This window comes from Nanorana parkeri, unplaced genomic scaffold (genome assembly GCF_000935625.1).
Source record: "Nanorana parkeri isolate BGI_ZX_2015 unplaced genomic scaffold, ASM93562v1 scaffold365, whole genome shotgun sequence".
NCBI lineage: Eukaryota > Metazoa > Chordata > Amphibia > Anura > Dicroglossidae > Nanorana > Nanorana parkeri.
In genome coordinates this window covers 156582-169984 of record NW_017306633.1, presented here as the reverse complement: position 1 = coordinate 169984, position 13403 = coordinate 156582, and positions in this window count along the sequence as shown.

Below are 13403 nucleotides of genomic sequence, written 5' to 3'. Positions count from 1 at the left end.
TCTATGGTGGGCTCTGCAGGGTCACCCTCAGGTGGGCTGTGTGGGATCTCAAGTGGGCTCTGCAAGGGGTATAACTAGATTTCTAGTTACGCCCCTGGCCCAAAGGATAAGATTCAAAATATTAACGACTCACAAAGCCATCCAAAACTCTGCCTCCCGCTATATCTCAAACCTTGTCTCAAAGTATCACCCTAACCGTCCCCTCCGCTCTTCCAAAGACTTCCTGCTTTCCAGCTCCCTCATCAACTCCTCCCATGCTCACCTCCGGGACTTCTCTAGAGTCTCTACCATCCTAAGGAACTCTTTACCCCAACTTGTCCGACTATCTCCCACTCTGACTGCCTTTAGGCGAATCCCTTAAGACTCATCTCTTCATCGTAGCCTATCCCACCTCAACCTAACCACTTAACCATCACGTTCTCAAACAATTCATCCCCACACAGCTACCGCCTCATGTATCACTGGCCCCTCCCTTTTAGATTGTAAGTTCTCATGGGCAGAGCCCTCCTTACCATCTTGTTTTGAATTGTATTGTGATTTTAATGTCTTCCTTATATTGTAAAGCGCTGCGCAAACAGTTGCCACTATATAAATCCTGTATAATAATAATAAAATATTTATATATTTATATAGTGGCAACTGTTTGCGCAGCGCTTTACAATATAAGGAAGACATTAAAATCACAATACAATTCAAAACAAGATGGTAAGGAGGGCCCTGCCCGTGATGGCTTACAATCTAAAAGGAAGGGAGAAGTGATACATGAGGAGGTAGCTGTGTGGGGATGAATTGTTTGAGAACGTGATGGTTCAGTGGTTAGGTTGAGGTGGGATAGGCTTCCCTGAAGAGATGAGTCTTTAGGGATTGACTAAAGGCAATCATGGTGGGAGATAGATGGACAGGATGGGGTAAAGAGTTCCAGATCTACATATCCCTTCATGCATTGCTTCCAGCAAGCAATGATAATGTTACATATGTTGGCATTTCCTGTGTTCACTGTGAGAGAGGGGGAAAAGAGTTGAGCTGTAGTTCAGGCAGCAGGCTTAGTGAGAAGCCCGGTGAAAGTAGTGCATATTCCTTCCTACTGAAGTAAGTGCATAGTCACATTGGTGAGTAAAATTGTGTCAGTGCAGGAAGTACATCCTATGGACATCTTCAATAAGTAAGTTTACAAACTTTTAGATGGGTATGGTTATTATGAGAAGGAAAAAACTTATGGACATTCAATATAGAAATACAGATTTCTTTTTAGGTTTTGTGTGTGTGTGCAATTGTTGCTATTGGTATGGTTAATAAATCAGGAAAAAGGGTTGAAAAGAGTAACATTTGCTCTTCTAACACTGGGTGTCTCTATTCATTCTTAAAGTTGCTCTTTAGATTCTTTGTTTTCCTTTTTTGTGTACGACTCAGAAAAAAGCATTGCGCTATCACTATTTAATGATGCTGACTGTAAGTGAACGTCACTTGAGAGGAGAAGGCAGAGGAAGACTCATTGCTGCCACCAGCCATTGCTAAGATTTACAGGAGCTGGCAGGGATATCAGTAAACGGGTTATCTTCAAATAGCATTCACTGGAAGTCTCCTGATTTTAGTTGGAACAGAGGAGTTTATCTTTATCAGAGGCGTTTATTTGATCTTTCTTAACAAGCTCGTAAAGAAGTGTTTCGCTTTCCAAAATAACCGAGATACCAGGAAAAGCGTATTGCCTTCTACGGTTGCATTACCAAAGCTCCCCTCCTATCTTAAAGCATTGCTGTCTGGTCGTGTTACCAGGGCTTTTAAAACGTGAGCGTGGCGACATACTTGTAAACAAACAAGCGGCTTCCCCACACTACATTTTGTCCTGCCTTTCCGAAAGCAGGACTAAATGTAGAAGGCACAGTGTAAAGTTCCCTATTGTAATCCATTTTTCTAAATAAACAAAATAACAGCACACAGTGAGCAGTTAACTCAGCCCACCAGACCCCACTTATAACTGAAAATGACTTTCTGTTCGATTGACTGTTTATATATAGCATCAATGACTGCTGTATTTGTCCAAATGTTTTTAACTTTGTCATGCATTCTTATAGCAGAACCGATGTCAAAACTTATTTACATTTTGTATAGAGGTTTATAACCCCTGTCAGCCTTTTTTTTTTTACCATCTGTGTCTCACTGAGGAGACTTCCCTTCACTTCCTATCCGATAGCAATAAAAGGAAGTGAGAGGAAATCCCTCCAAAGAGAGGGAAATCCCTGGTGGTCAGCAAGGTCACCAGAACTACTGTCCCATCATTGGAAGATTTCCCATCTATTTCTGTTCTGGTGAAAACCCAAATTTCACTTTCAGTGATAATGATCATCAGGACAAATATAGTGGGTGAATCTCCCTAACGGGCACACAGACAGCAATAAAAACCTGACAGGCCTTTTAATTCCTCCCCACTTCACCCAAAACGAAAAAAGAAACGCTTTGGTGGCTTCAGTAGCACTTTAACATAGGGATTCGCATAACCAATATACTACATTCAACAGGTCTTTTGTCCATATATTTTTGTACCAATAATAATTATTTTCTCTGCAGTCTGCGAGGCGAGTGATTACATCTAATAAGGTTACTAATATAAAATATCAAACACAAAGTCAACATTTACAATTACTATATAAATCATATAGCAAAGGCTAATCTAGGCTATTACTGTGTCATTACTTTTGTTAGCAGCTGTCCAGGAAGCAGCAGATGAAAACAAACAGAATACATAATAATTAGAGCCCATGATTCACTCATCTAAGCTATGTAAATGCAAATTTCACACTGAATTAAAATGAATATAATTCAAAGCCTGTTAAAAAAAAATTAAAATAAGAGACCTGTCAGTGTATAAACACAATATTGCTTATATACATAAGAAGACAACATGTGATCATTTAAGCAAGCAATCAAATATCCATCTTTTAATTTTCCTGCCCATGCTGAAGAAAGGAGAAAATGGATTTGTACGCATATGGAAAGTGCACCTTAAGTGCAAAAAAATGATGATGCATTCGTACCACGTTCTTTTGACGCACATAGTGTAATTTATATTAATTTGTCCTCTCTTATCTGATGTGTGTTTTAGGCCTCATTCACACGAGAAAAGGCTGGCAGGTACAGCTCCGTGCTGCATGCACGGCAGTATCAGGCAGCTCCCGGGAAGGACAGGTGCTGTGTGTGATTAGTACGCAGCCCCTCTCCTTCTCTATGGGAGTACGCGGCCATATGTCGCACAGGGCCGGTGCTAGGATTTTTGCCTACACAGGCAAAGTTGCATTTTTTCCGCTCTCACCCTGCAGCGCCCTCAGGTGGCCGCTTGCCTTGCTTTGCGGTAGCGCCGGGCCTGACGCCGCCCTACGCTCACCCTAAATGCAGGTCCGCACGGGTGCAGGTGTCCCAGCTCGGACTCACACCGGATCCATCCTGTTAGCATACGAGCACGGACACCCGCACGGATGTGCAGGGCAGGTGAGCGTAGGGCCGCGTACTCCCATAGAGAAGGACAGGGGTTGCGTACTAATCACACGCAGCACCTGTCCTTCCCGGGAGCTGCACGATACGGCCATGCACGCAGCACGGAGTTGTACGCGCCGGCCTTTTCTCGTGCGAATGAGGCCTAATGCAGTGTTTGGGTCCGTCATAGGTTTGTCTATGGTGGGAAGAGACCAAGCCCAGGCCTAACATCAAAGGTGGTGCAATTTGGCATATACGAGGGGAGGCCAATAAGTTCTTACCCTCACCATGATCTAGATGTGCTAGGGATCTGAACTTTTGCAGGGTTATGGGTGGATATCTTAGTAATATGCATGCCAATGTTTTTGTAGGTCATGGTGAATTAAAGTTAGAGCCAAGAGAAATGGAGTAGGTGTCATGTCGGACAAAGTTGAATACCGAGCCGTGATTAGGTTCCTCCATTTCAAGGGAAATCTGCCCAAATAATCCATGAAGAGATGTCAGCGATTGTGACTATGAATCTCTGCCCCATCCACCTTACTCACCTTCGGACTTCTTCCTGTTTCTAGATCTGAAGAAACATTTACGGGTAAGACGCTTCCTCAATGATGAGGCAGTCATTACTGAAGTTGATAGCTGGTTTTCCTCCAAATCTGCATACTTCTACGCAGAGGGTATTAAAGGTCTGTTCCACAGATGTGAAAAGTGTGTCACTATAGGAGGTAGATATGTAGAGAAGGAAGAGTCAGTGGACTAAATTTCAGATCCCTAGCACATCTGGATCTTGGTGAGGGTAAGAATTTATTGGCTTCCCCTCATATACTATGTATATACCATGAACTAGGGATGTTCAGATAACAGTTCAGATACCAGTGCCGATACTTGGCATTTTCACGAGAACTACCAGGGTTGCAGTGGTCGGAGCTGTGACAGGGCCCTGGCGCTCCGCCACTGTCTTGAAATCATTAGTCTGTATTGTTTTAGAAAAACTGTCACATGACAATAAACAAACAAGTATCAGTAATTGGTATCTGTGAGTACTTAGACAAGTATCAGTACTTGTACTTGGTCTGGAAAAAATTGTATTGTGCATCACTATCTTGCTAGTCGGCCCCCCTGACTCTCACAATACCTGAACAATGCCTGCATCCAATCAGATTGTTCAGGTATTTTGACAGCAAGAGGGGCCGACTAGCAAGATACTAAAGCTTGGCCCAGTGGGAGATTCCTCCATCCACACAGTTTAGCGTAGATGGAGGAATCTGTTGCACTTTTTTCATCTGACCATAGAAAATCTGCAGATAATCTATAGGTGTATGGCCAGCTTTAGAATCCAGTAAATCCATAAGTACATGGTATTCCATGAGGATAGGCCTTGAGGGCCTAAGCCCTCAAGCCTGGGCAGCAGTCAGCACCTAAACAGCAACCTCCCAACCGGGGAGTGGCAGGAACAAGAACAAGAACCCGACCATGCTCAAAGGTTTTGTTATAGACAACCCCTCCTACTAATGACACTCTCCACAATAATTGGCTATTACAGAACCTCAGCCAGATATGATGCAACTCCAGCACAGTTCTTTGTCACAGCAAAGCCTGGTGGATGAACAACATAGGTGACCCATGAGCACACCCTACTGGTGACAAATAATACAGCACCTACAACTGAAAAATACACTGCTCTAATACAAGAGGTAATAGGGGTAGACCCCTACAATTGTCCAATCAAATCTTTGTTAAAAATATGCTTTACAATTCAGAGTTTTCTGACACGGCTGTGGGTGGGGATACAGGAGAAGGCATGCAACATTCACGGTCTCACTCCTACCTGCAACACATAATTTGTATTACTGTTTTTTCTCATTTTCGGTTATATGGATACTGAATTTATGATTTATGTAAAATCGCGATGTGGACAAGTGGGATAACTAGTGGCATAATTATATCCACAAGTAGATCTAGATAGGGGTATAATGCCACCCGGCTTCAAAGGCAATCAGCGTTGTAAGCCCTGTCCATAAGGTCTTTTTAGGAGGTCAACGGCACTCTGAAGGGTGTGAGCATGGTGGTGAAATCTGTTTTTAGGGCCAATTCGCGCCAGCAGCTGCGCTTCAATGCATGGCTGCATGGCTGCTGGTGTGCATGGCCAGGCATAGTGCCAATATGCCCATTCTGAGGCATCACTCTGTATACCTTTGCTTTTATTAGAAGTTTATTAAAATAAAAGGCCACAAGTGGCCACCCCAGCCTTTGATTGGGCAGGAAGGGGCAGAAGAAGCAAAGTAATGAGTAATCCGTCTTTTAGGGTCGGTTCACACCACAAAGTCTACGTTCCAGGGAGTTCGGCTCCCTGCGCTCACCGCAATGCGATCGCCCGCACCCGGAACGCAGACACATTACTGCCTGTGTTCCAGCCCAGTGCAAACTGCAAAAATAGTGCTTGCAGTTCTGTGTGCCTGCGTTCCAGGTGCTGGGGGGGGGGGAGGGGGGGTGGCTGCGGTGCCATTGACTTAAATGCACCCAGGAAGTGGGCTTGCTTGGGTTCCAGTGCGTTCCAGAGGCCGAATGCACTGGAATGCGTACTTTGTGGTGTGAACCGGCCCTTAACTCTGCTCTCACGTTCAGTCAGAATGTTCCTTACTGCAGCACATCTAAATCACCACTGGTGCTACTCTTCCCTCTTCCGCCAGTCTGAGGACTACTGTACAGGGAATTACTGGAGGAGGATACCAGGTCACAATCGGGTATTATAGCGGACCTTTACCCACTTTCACTAACAATTACATCAGCATTCAGCTCTGCATGGTCACATGTCCTAGTCACATGTACCAGAATTCCAGGAAGTAAGGGAGATGGATTTATCTGAAAAATGAATAACTAAATGTGCCGAGCTACAACAATGATCAGATATAAAGAGTATAAAAAAACAGTGACTCAAAAAAATGTAAGTGAAAAAAAATGTCAGTGAAAAAAAGTCACTGTTTTTTTTTATACTCTTTATATCTGATCATTGTTGTAGCTCGGCACATTTAGTTATTCATTTTTCACGTATACACACTCACAGTGGGTGTACATTCCAGTGCCTTGTAGCTGTTAGCTTGCTTATTGGCGCAGTTCATTTTCTATATTTATAGATGGATTTATCTGCCCTTAGTAAAAAATGGTCACTGTGAGAAGAATGAGGAGGAAAAGAGAAGTAAGGAATACAAAGAATACAAAGCCGGCAATTATCTAGAAGTATGTGTTTGTAGTTTGTCTATTTGTTGTAATTTCAAAGATATGGGTAAAGGTCCACTTTAACACTAGTTACATTAAAAGTGATATTAACGATAAAAAGGTTTTTAAGCCATTTCAAATGCAGAGTAAATCACTTACAATGGATGATGCTACTTAATGTTTGAAACTTTTAGCAGAATCAGCTGGTCCCCTGAGCACTGTTCCTGATATCTTCTTTTTGGGTGGCTCCTTTCCCTTGCAGGGTCCTATGGTGCCACCCTTGTGTGTGCTGGTGCCACCCTTGTGTGTGCTAGTAAACTGTGTGTCTCCACGCACAGGCACAGCAAGGAAAGCCCCTCCCCTTTTACCCCATCTTTTTCAAGCTAGTGGATGGACAGCTGCTGGAGTCTGCTCTGTTCCTTGTGATCTTGTACTGGACAGGAAGTTCAGGGAAGGTGAGCTGAGAGAGTTGAAGATGTTTGTAAACAGGATGATTGTAAATGCTTGGGGAAAAATGAAAAAATATACTTTGCTGGGCGATGTAAATTTGTTTGATCTGGATTTATTATTGAAACAGGTTTGACAATTTAATACTACTTTTATAGAAGACACATAACTGCAATAATTGGTGTTTTTTAATCTTTTTTTAATCTTTTGGTCTTTGGGAACTTAAATTTTAACCCCTTCGGGACGGGAGATTACACTGTACATGATCAGCTATTTGGGACTCTGCAATGCTGGTTTCAGCGGTTACTGTTGATTAATGTATACCTCAGTATTGAGGCATCCATTAATGAAAGAGTTAAGGTTTTTCAGACACCCGATCCCCTTCAGGAATCGGGTATCTGACCGTGCGAGCATTTGCAGCTCTTGCCCTCACTCTGACAGCTGGTATAGATCGGGAAATCCCGATGTATACCGGCTTTTTTTTCCCCTAAGCTTTCAGCAATAGACACATAAGCTACATGTTTCTTTTCTTGAAACAATGTTCCAGTTTTCTGATCGTTGTTGGAAAATCAGAAAACCTTTAGTGACATCTGAACCTGAAATGCTGCAGAATCAATGTCACTAAGGTTATTATGGGCTGAAGCAGCCTGATAATAACCAAAACTTAATTCATTAAATTATCAAGCAGTAATAGTGAGATTAATTCACAATGACTGCTTGATATAATTTAAAAAAACTGTACAAAATGTTTTTATGAATTGTGAAAAGTGTAAGAAAATAAAATAAAGTGTAAAAAAATAAAATAAATGTAACAAATAAAAATGATATATTTAAATATATTTTTATACCATCATTAATATAAAAATTAACCTCTTACAATGAAAATCTGCAGCTGAGCTCCAGATTTGTTTTTCACCATAAGGGGTTAAAAATGTTTTAACCCCCTCATGACAGTGATGGTCAAAATATGTCGCTGTCACTAAGTGTGACACTTAGTGACAGTGACATTGTATGCCAGGTGACCACTTTTAGCTTTAGCTTTTAGAGAAAAAAAGAATAAAATGTTAGGTTTTAGTTTTAGGCTGAGAATTACAGAAACATTTCTAAAATCCTAGGGATGTGAGGTTTTTTTTCCAAATAAAGAACAAATAGATGAATGTAGTTGTGCTGTTTTTCTAAAAACAATACTCAAATCAAAAGTGGGGAAAAAGTGTTTTCTTTAAGTTTTTTTTTCCTCTTTTTTTTTTATTTTTTTTTCCCTCAGTGAGGCGTTAAGTACACATATGGGATATAAATATATAGCCCAATCTGTCCTCTAAAAAACAATATATAATATGTGTGGGTGCACTTTGTAAGAAAGTATATTACTGATGTGGAAGAATCACACAGCAGAAATGTCAAAAGTGTGTCAGTCATTTACAAACAGAAACTAAAAATAAAGCTCAGTCATGAAGGGGTTAAAGGGCAGATTAAAAACAAATCCAGAAAGTCTACAGCTTCATGAAAACATAGATCGGTCTTGGAGGATGCAGTCAGCATCCTCCATGATTTGTGCCATATGCCTTCACAGTGCGCATTAAGTGATTGCAAAATAAATTGTACACAAGGTTCTAAATCCAAAGGTGGGAGAAAGTGCGATATTAACAGACGGCAATTAATGTCAGATCTAAAAAGATATCTGCACGCCTAATATAATCCACAGCTGCTGCCATGCTGCCAACATTCGTAGGGAATTCTCCAGGGCCGACTGCATCTAATTTCTCAACAATGCGGCTCTCCATTCGAGTACCTTCAAATAAATAAACAAGCCTCCCGCTCCCGCGGACCTGGGGACCTGCTAAAAGCTTTCTCATTATCAATTTCGAGCAGGTGAAAGTTTCATGGAGATCGCGACTGAAGAAGTCCATTATTTTCTAAGTGCAACCAAAATGGTTTCACTGACGCTGGCAATTACATCTTTCTTGGGCAAATGGCTTTTTTTTTCTCTTGACTTATCTTGTCTGGAATGAGAGCATTTGTTATAGGTGTGCGTTCAATGACTACAGCAATAATATATGAAGCATTATTGCTGAGCAAATTGTATTCATGAATATAGAACATTTATTTGCTTATTAGCTTTTTGGTATTTATAGTGGAACTCCAGATCTCACACATTTTTGTTTTAAAGACAATGAGACTAGTCAGTATTTATTGTTCTATGTTCCTCAGGTCCATCTAGTAGGAATATGCGGTACTATGCTGCTATTACATTCGACCTGAAAATAAACTACACTGAAGACATTCGATTATGTATTTTATTTGTTGTCTGCATCAATAGGGCTGTCTTGGATGTAGAGATTACAGACGTGTAAACATCTGTATGTGCAGACGTAATAAATTAAAGACAATGGAGACAACATGACAGGTATAGAGCAATGTTATTGTATAAAAACATCTTCTGGTATCCAGGACCACACTATAAAACAGGGTTAGACAACCCTGGCACTCTAGCTGTGTCGAAACTTTAAACCCCATTATGTCTCAGCCTCTGGGAAGCATGCCTGTAGCTCTCAGGGTCTTGCAATGCCTCATGGGACTTGTAGTTTTGTCACAGCTGGAGCGCCGAGGTTACCTGCGCCGTTATAAAACATGCACACTTGCATAGCACACCATTATTATTATTATTATTATTATTACTATTATTATACAGGATTTATATAGCTCCAACAGTTTGCACAGCACTTTACAATATAAGGAATATATTACAATCACAATACAATTCAAGACAAGATGGTAAGGAGGGCCCTGCCCGTGAGAGCTTACAATCTAAATCGGCCTGTGAGAGCTTACAATCTAAAAGGGAGGGACAAGTGATGCATGAGGAGGTATCTGTGTGGGGATGAATTGTTTGAGAAGGTGATGGTTGAGTGGTTAGTTTTTTGGTGGCATAGGTTTCCCTGAAGAGATGAGTCTTAAGGGATCGACATGTGACTACTATAGTGCCCAGAAGCACAAGGGGCACAGAGCTGCCTGGCTACATAGTAATTTATGTAGGTAGCAATACCTTTATGCAAATATATCTGAATAAAATGAATGCAGTTAGAAACCTGTATACCAGGGGTCAGCAACCTTTTACACACCAAGTGCCATTTTTGAAACCATGGTACAACCGAGTGCCAGTGAACAATAGCACGCTTTAGTGTTAGTTACAGGTACATTTTTTCACTCATGGCTGTACTGCTAATAGTAAGTTAAACTCACTAATTATTTTAATGTGTTTACCTCTCCAGTAGCAGCACCAATGCCCTGCAGACCTTAGGCCAGCAGCACCAATGCCCTGCAGACCTTAGGCCAGCAGCAACTTTAGTAGATTTGCTATGGGGTCCTATCATGTTTTAGGGTGGTCTTGTATGTGCAGATACATCTATAGCTGTAAATACCATAATGCTGTATTTTGCTGATATTACAAGCAACCAGAAAACAAAATGTACTAAAAACATTGACTTTTTTAACTCTATTCGCACAGAATGAACATTCACAGAGATTCACAGAGTGAATGGCTCTTCAAATTGTTTATAAATAGACCCCTTAGCGTGCACAGTCTAATAGCAGATGGAAGCCTGTTTTACACTTTCACAGCTTGTTTTTCTCTATTAGATCATACCTAAACTCAACAGAAATGTTTTATATTGCAGCCTACCAGTCTTTAGATTATTTTTTTCTGGCTAAGAACAATGTCATCAAGTACAGAAAATATATATTCATCTTGCCAGAAATGCATCATCCTTGTCAATTCCTGTGAGCTGACTTGGAAGAATGAAACAATATTATCTTACTTGTATAAACAACTAATTCTGTCACCCCCAATATAATGGAAATGAACAGTGAAGAAGAGGGTGTAGTCACCCAGGTACAGGAAGTAAGTCCCCCTATGGAGCTGTAGGTGTAAGAGGTGGCATGATGGGTACAGTCCAGAGCCAAATATTAGGTAAGAATATGAGTTTGAGAGGGAGGGGGTAGGATGGTCAGTTGTTGGAGTAGGAGTGGGGATAAGGCTGGATAGCAAATGATAGGTGGGCTACCTTTGGTGGGAGGAGATTGGGGGTAGTCTTCTTCCCTATGCTCATGTAGGCAGGGAGCCATTTTGCAGTGGAAGAGCAAGTGGAGTAAGTCCCATCCACCCTGCCATTAGATATAAGGGTTTAGTTGTCGTTCTAATAGTTTGGCAGTGGGAGGAGGGATACCCGGGTCCTATTTAGAATTAGGGGTGTGTACCAGCTCAGCTGGGGAGTAGATCTGTACATTTCCATTGCCTAATGTCAGTTTTTTTCTACCAGAGGGACGGATCCTTTACAGTGCCATAATTTCTAAGATCAAGACCTGGCTCTACAAAGAGGGAAAATGAATGGAATGTATGGAGGTGGAGGTGGAGATGGTGGGGCTACAGGGGCTGAATAGCTTCAGTAGCCAGGAAGAGAATTTATGGGCGTCCCCACTCAGGCTTGTTAAGGGGCGGCTGGTGGTTGGTACATTGTTGTGGGGTAATGATACATCCCTCTGTAAGATACATCCCTATTGCTCGCCGCTCTCCATCCTGCAATTTTTGCAGTGCTTCTGGGTCACCCAGAAGAGCAAGGTAGCTCGAAAACCATGGCGGCTGGGGGGTGGACTTTGGAGTGCTGGCGGACCATGGGTGGCGGACGAGTAGGCTGCTTACTCTATCCAAGCAAATCACTTGTAGTAAACTAGCAGCCGGCTTTTCCCCCTCCCTCTACATTTAGCCCTGCTCGCCCGAAGCAGGGCTAAATGTAGAAGAAAAAAATGGCACTGCATGTCAGAATTTAAAGCACCGGTATCTGCACTTTGTATCAGGGAACTTTCACATGCTCACATACAAATGCCCTGTATCTGCACCGATACCGATACAAGTATTGGTATCCGTGCATCCCTATAAACTTTTAATTGCTTGTCTAGTGTCATTTTTGTAGGTGGGGAGTAAAGGGTACTTTGGGCTTGCAGCCAGAGAAAAAAATAAAACAAACGCAGCCACAACAAAGACTGGTACACAATACAATAAAAGTTTATTTTTGGGCTTAGATATGCTTTAAGAAGAAGAGAGAAGCTGTAAAGCCAACCCATCACCTCTACAGGCCGTGTGTTCGCATTGGACGGGTCTTTTATGCCCGTGCGTGCCCGCTAGGGGGCGCGCGCGAGCAGAAAAAAAATGCTGTCTGGCGACGGCAACCCGCCAATGCAGCAGTGCCGTCCATTCGTTTTTCTACTACGGGCGGACGGCAAGTGGTTAAAGTGCTGTGATGGTAATAAAGTTAAATAAAAAATCTATAATTGTATAAATAATAAACGGTTATAAAATAAATATGATGCACATATTAGGTATTCCCACACATGCCAGATGTAGGAGAATAATTTCAGGGGCATAATTTTAGTTTAACTCTATATTGAATAGCTGTAAAGGTTGTGTTGTCCATTACAGTTTTGGGTATTCTAGTTTCTCTAGGTTTCATGTGCACATGTCATTTTAAGACTAGATATATTTGTTATTAAATTACTTAAAGTGGACGTTTACACTCAAACATCTACCAATGCATCCTTCTATGTATGATGTTAATAATAACATAGACATGTCAGGTGTAAAATGCTGCGATTTTTGAAATACTTACACTTGCAGAGCATTCACTTCCTGCTTTGAAAGGTCAAAATGACTTCAGTTTGCCAAAGCAATGCACACTGGGATTGCCTTGTCACCAGCAGAGCATTGCTGGAAAATCTCATCTGTAATCTCATGAGATCTCAGGGAAAGACATTTTCCTCCCTTGAGATGATGTGCATGGTCACATGTCTAGTCACGTGCCAGAAATCCAGGAAGTAAAAGGAGAGCTAGTAATCTGCCCTTAGTAAATATAGCCACTGTCAGAAGACTGGGGAAGAGAAGAGAAATAAGGAATGAAAAGAATACATAGCCGGCAATTATTTAGAAGTATGTGATTGTAGATTGTCATTACTAAACATTTCTAAAGTTGTGTTTGTTGTTATTTTAAAGATATGGGTAAAGGTCGCTTTAAAGCAGAAAAAAATTCTTAACCCTTGCAGTACAGTGCACGTTACCCATCCCCCTGAATTTGCTGCCAGTGTTGTGGAGGAACGGGCACTCATTGCTGCTTCTCTGCCCGACTGCCAGATGACAGCGATCTGCCCCCGACACATGCTGTGTGAGCTGTGCGGAGCCATCCGAATGGATCAGCACACAGGAAGGGGCCTTGTGTTAGCTGCCTGGC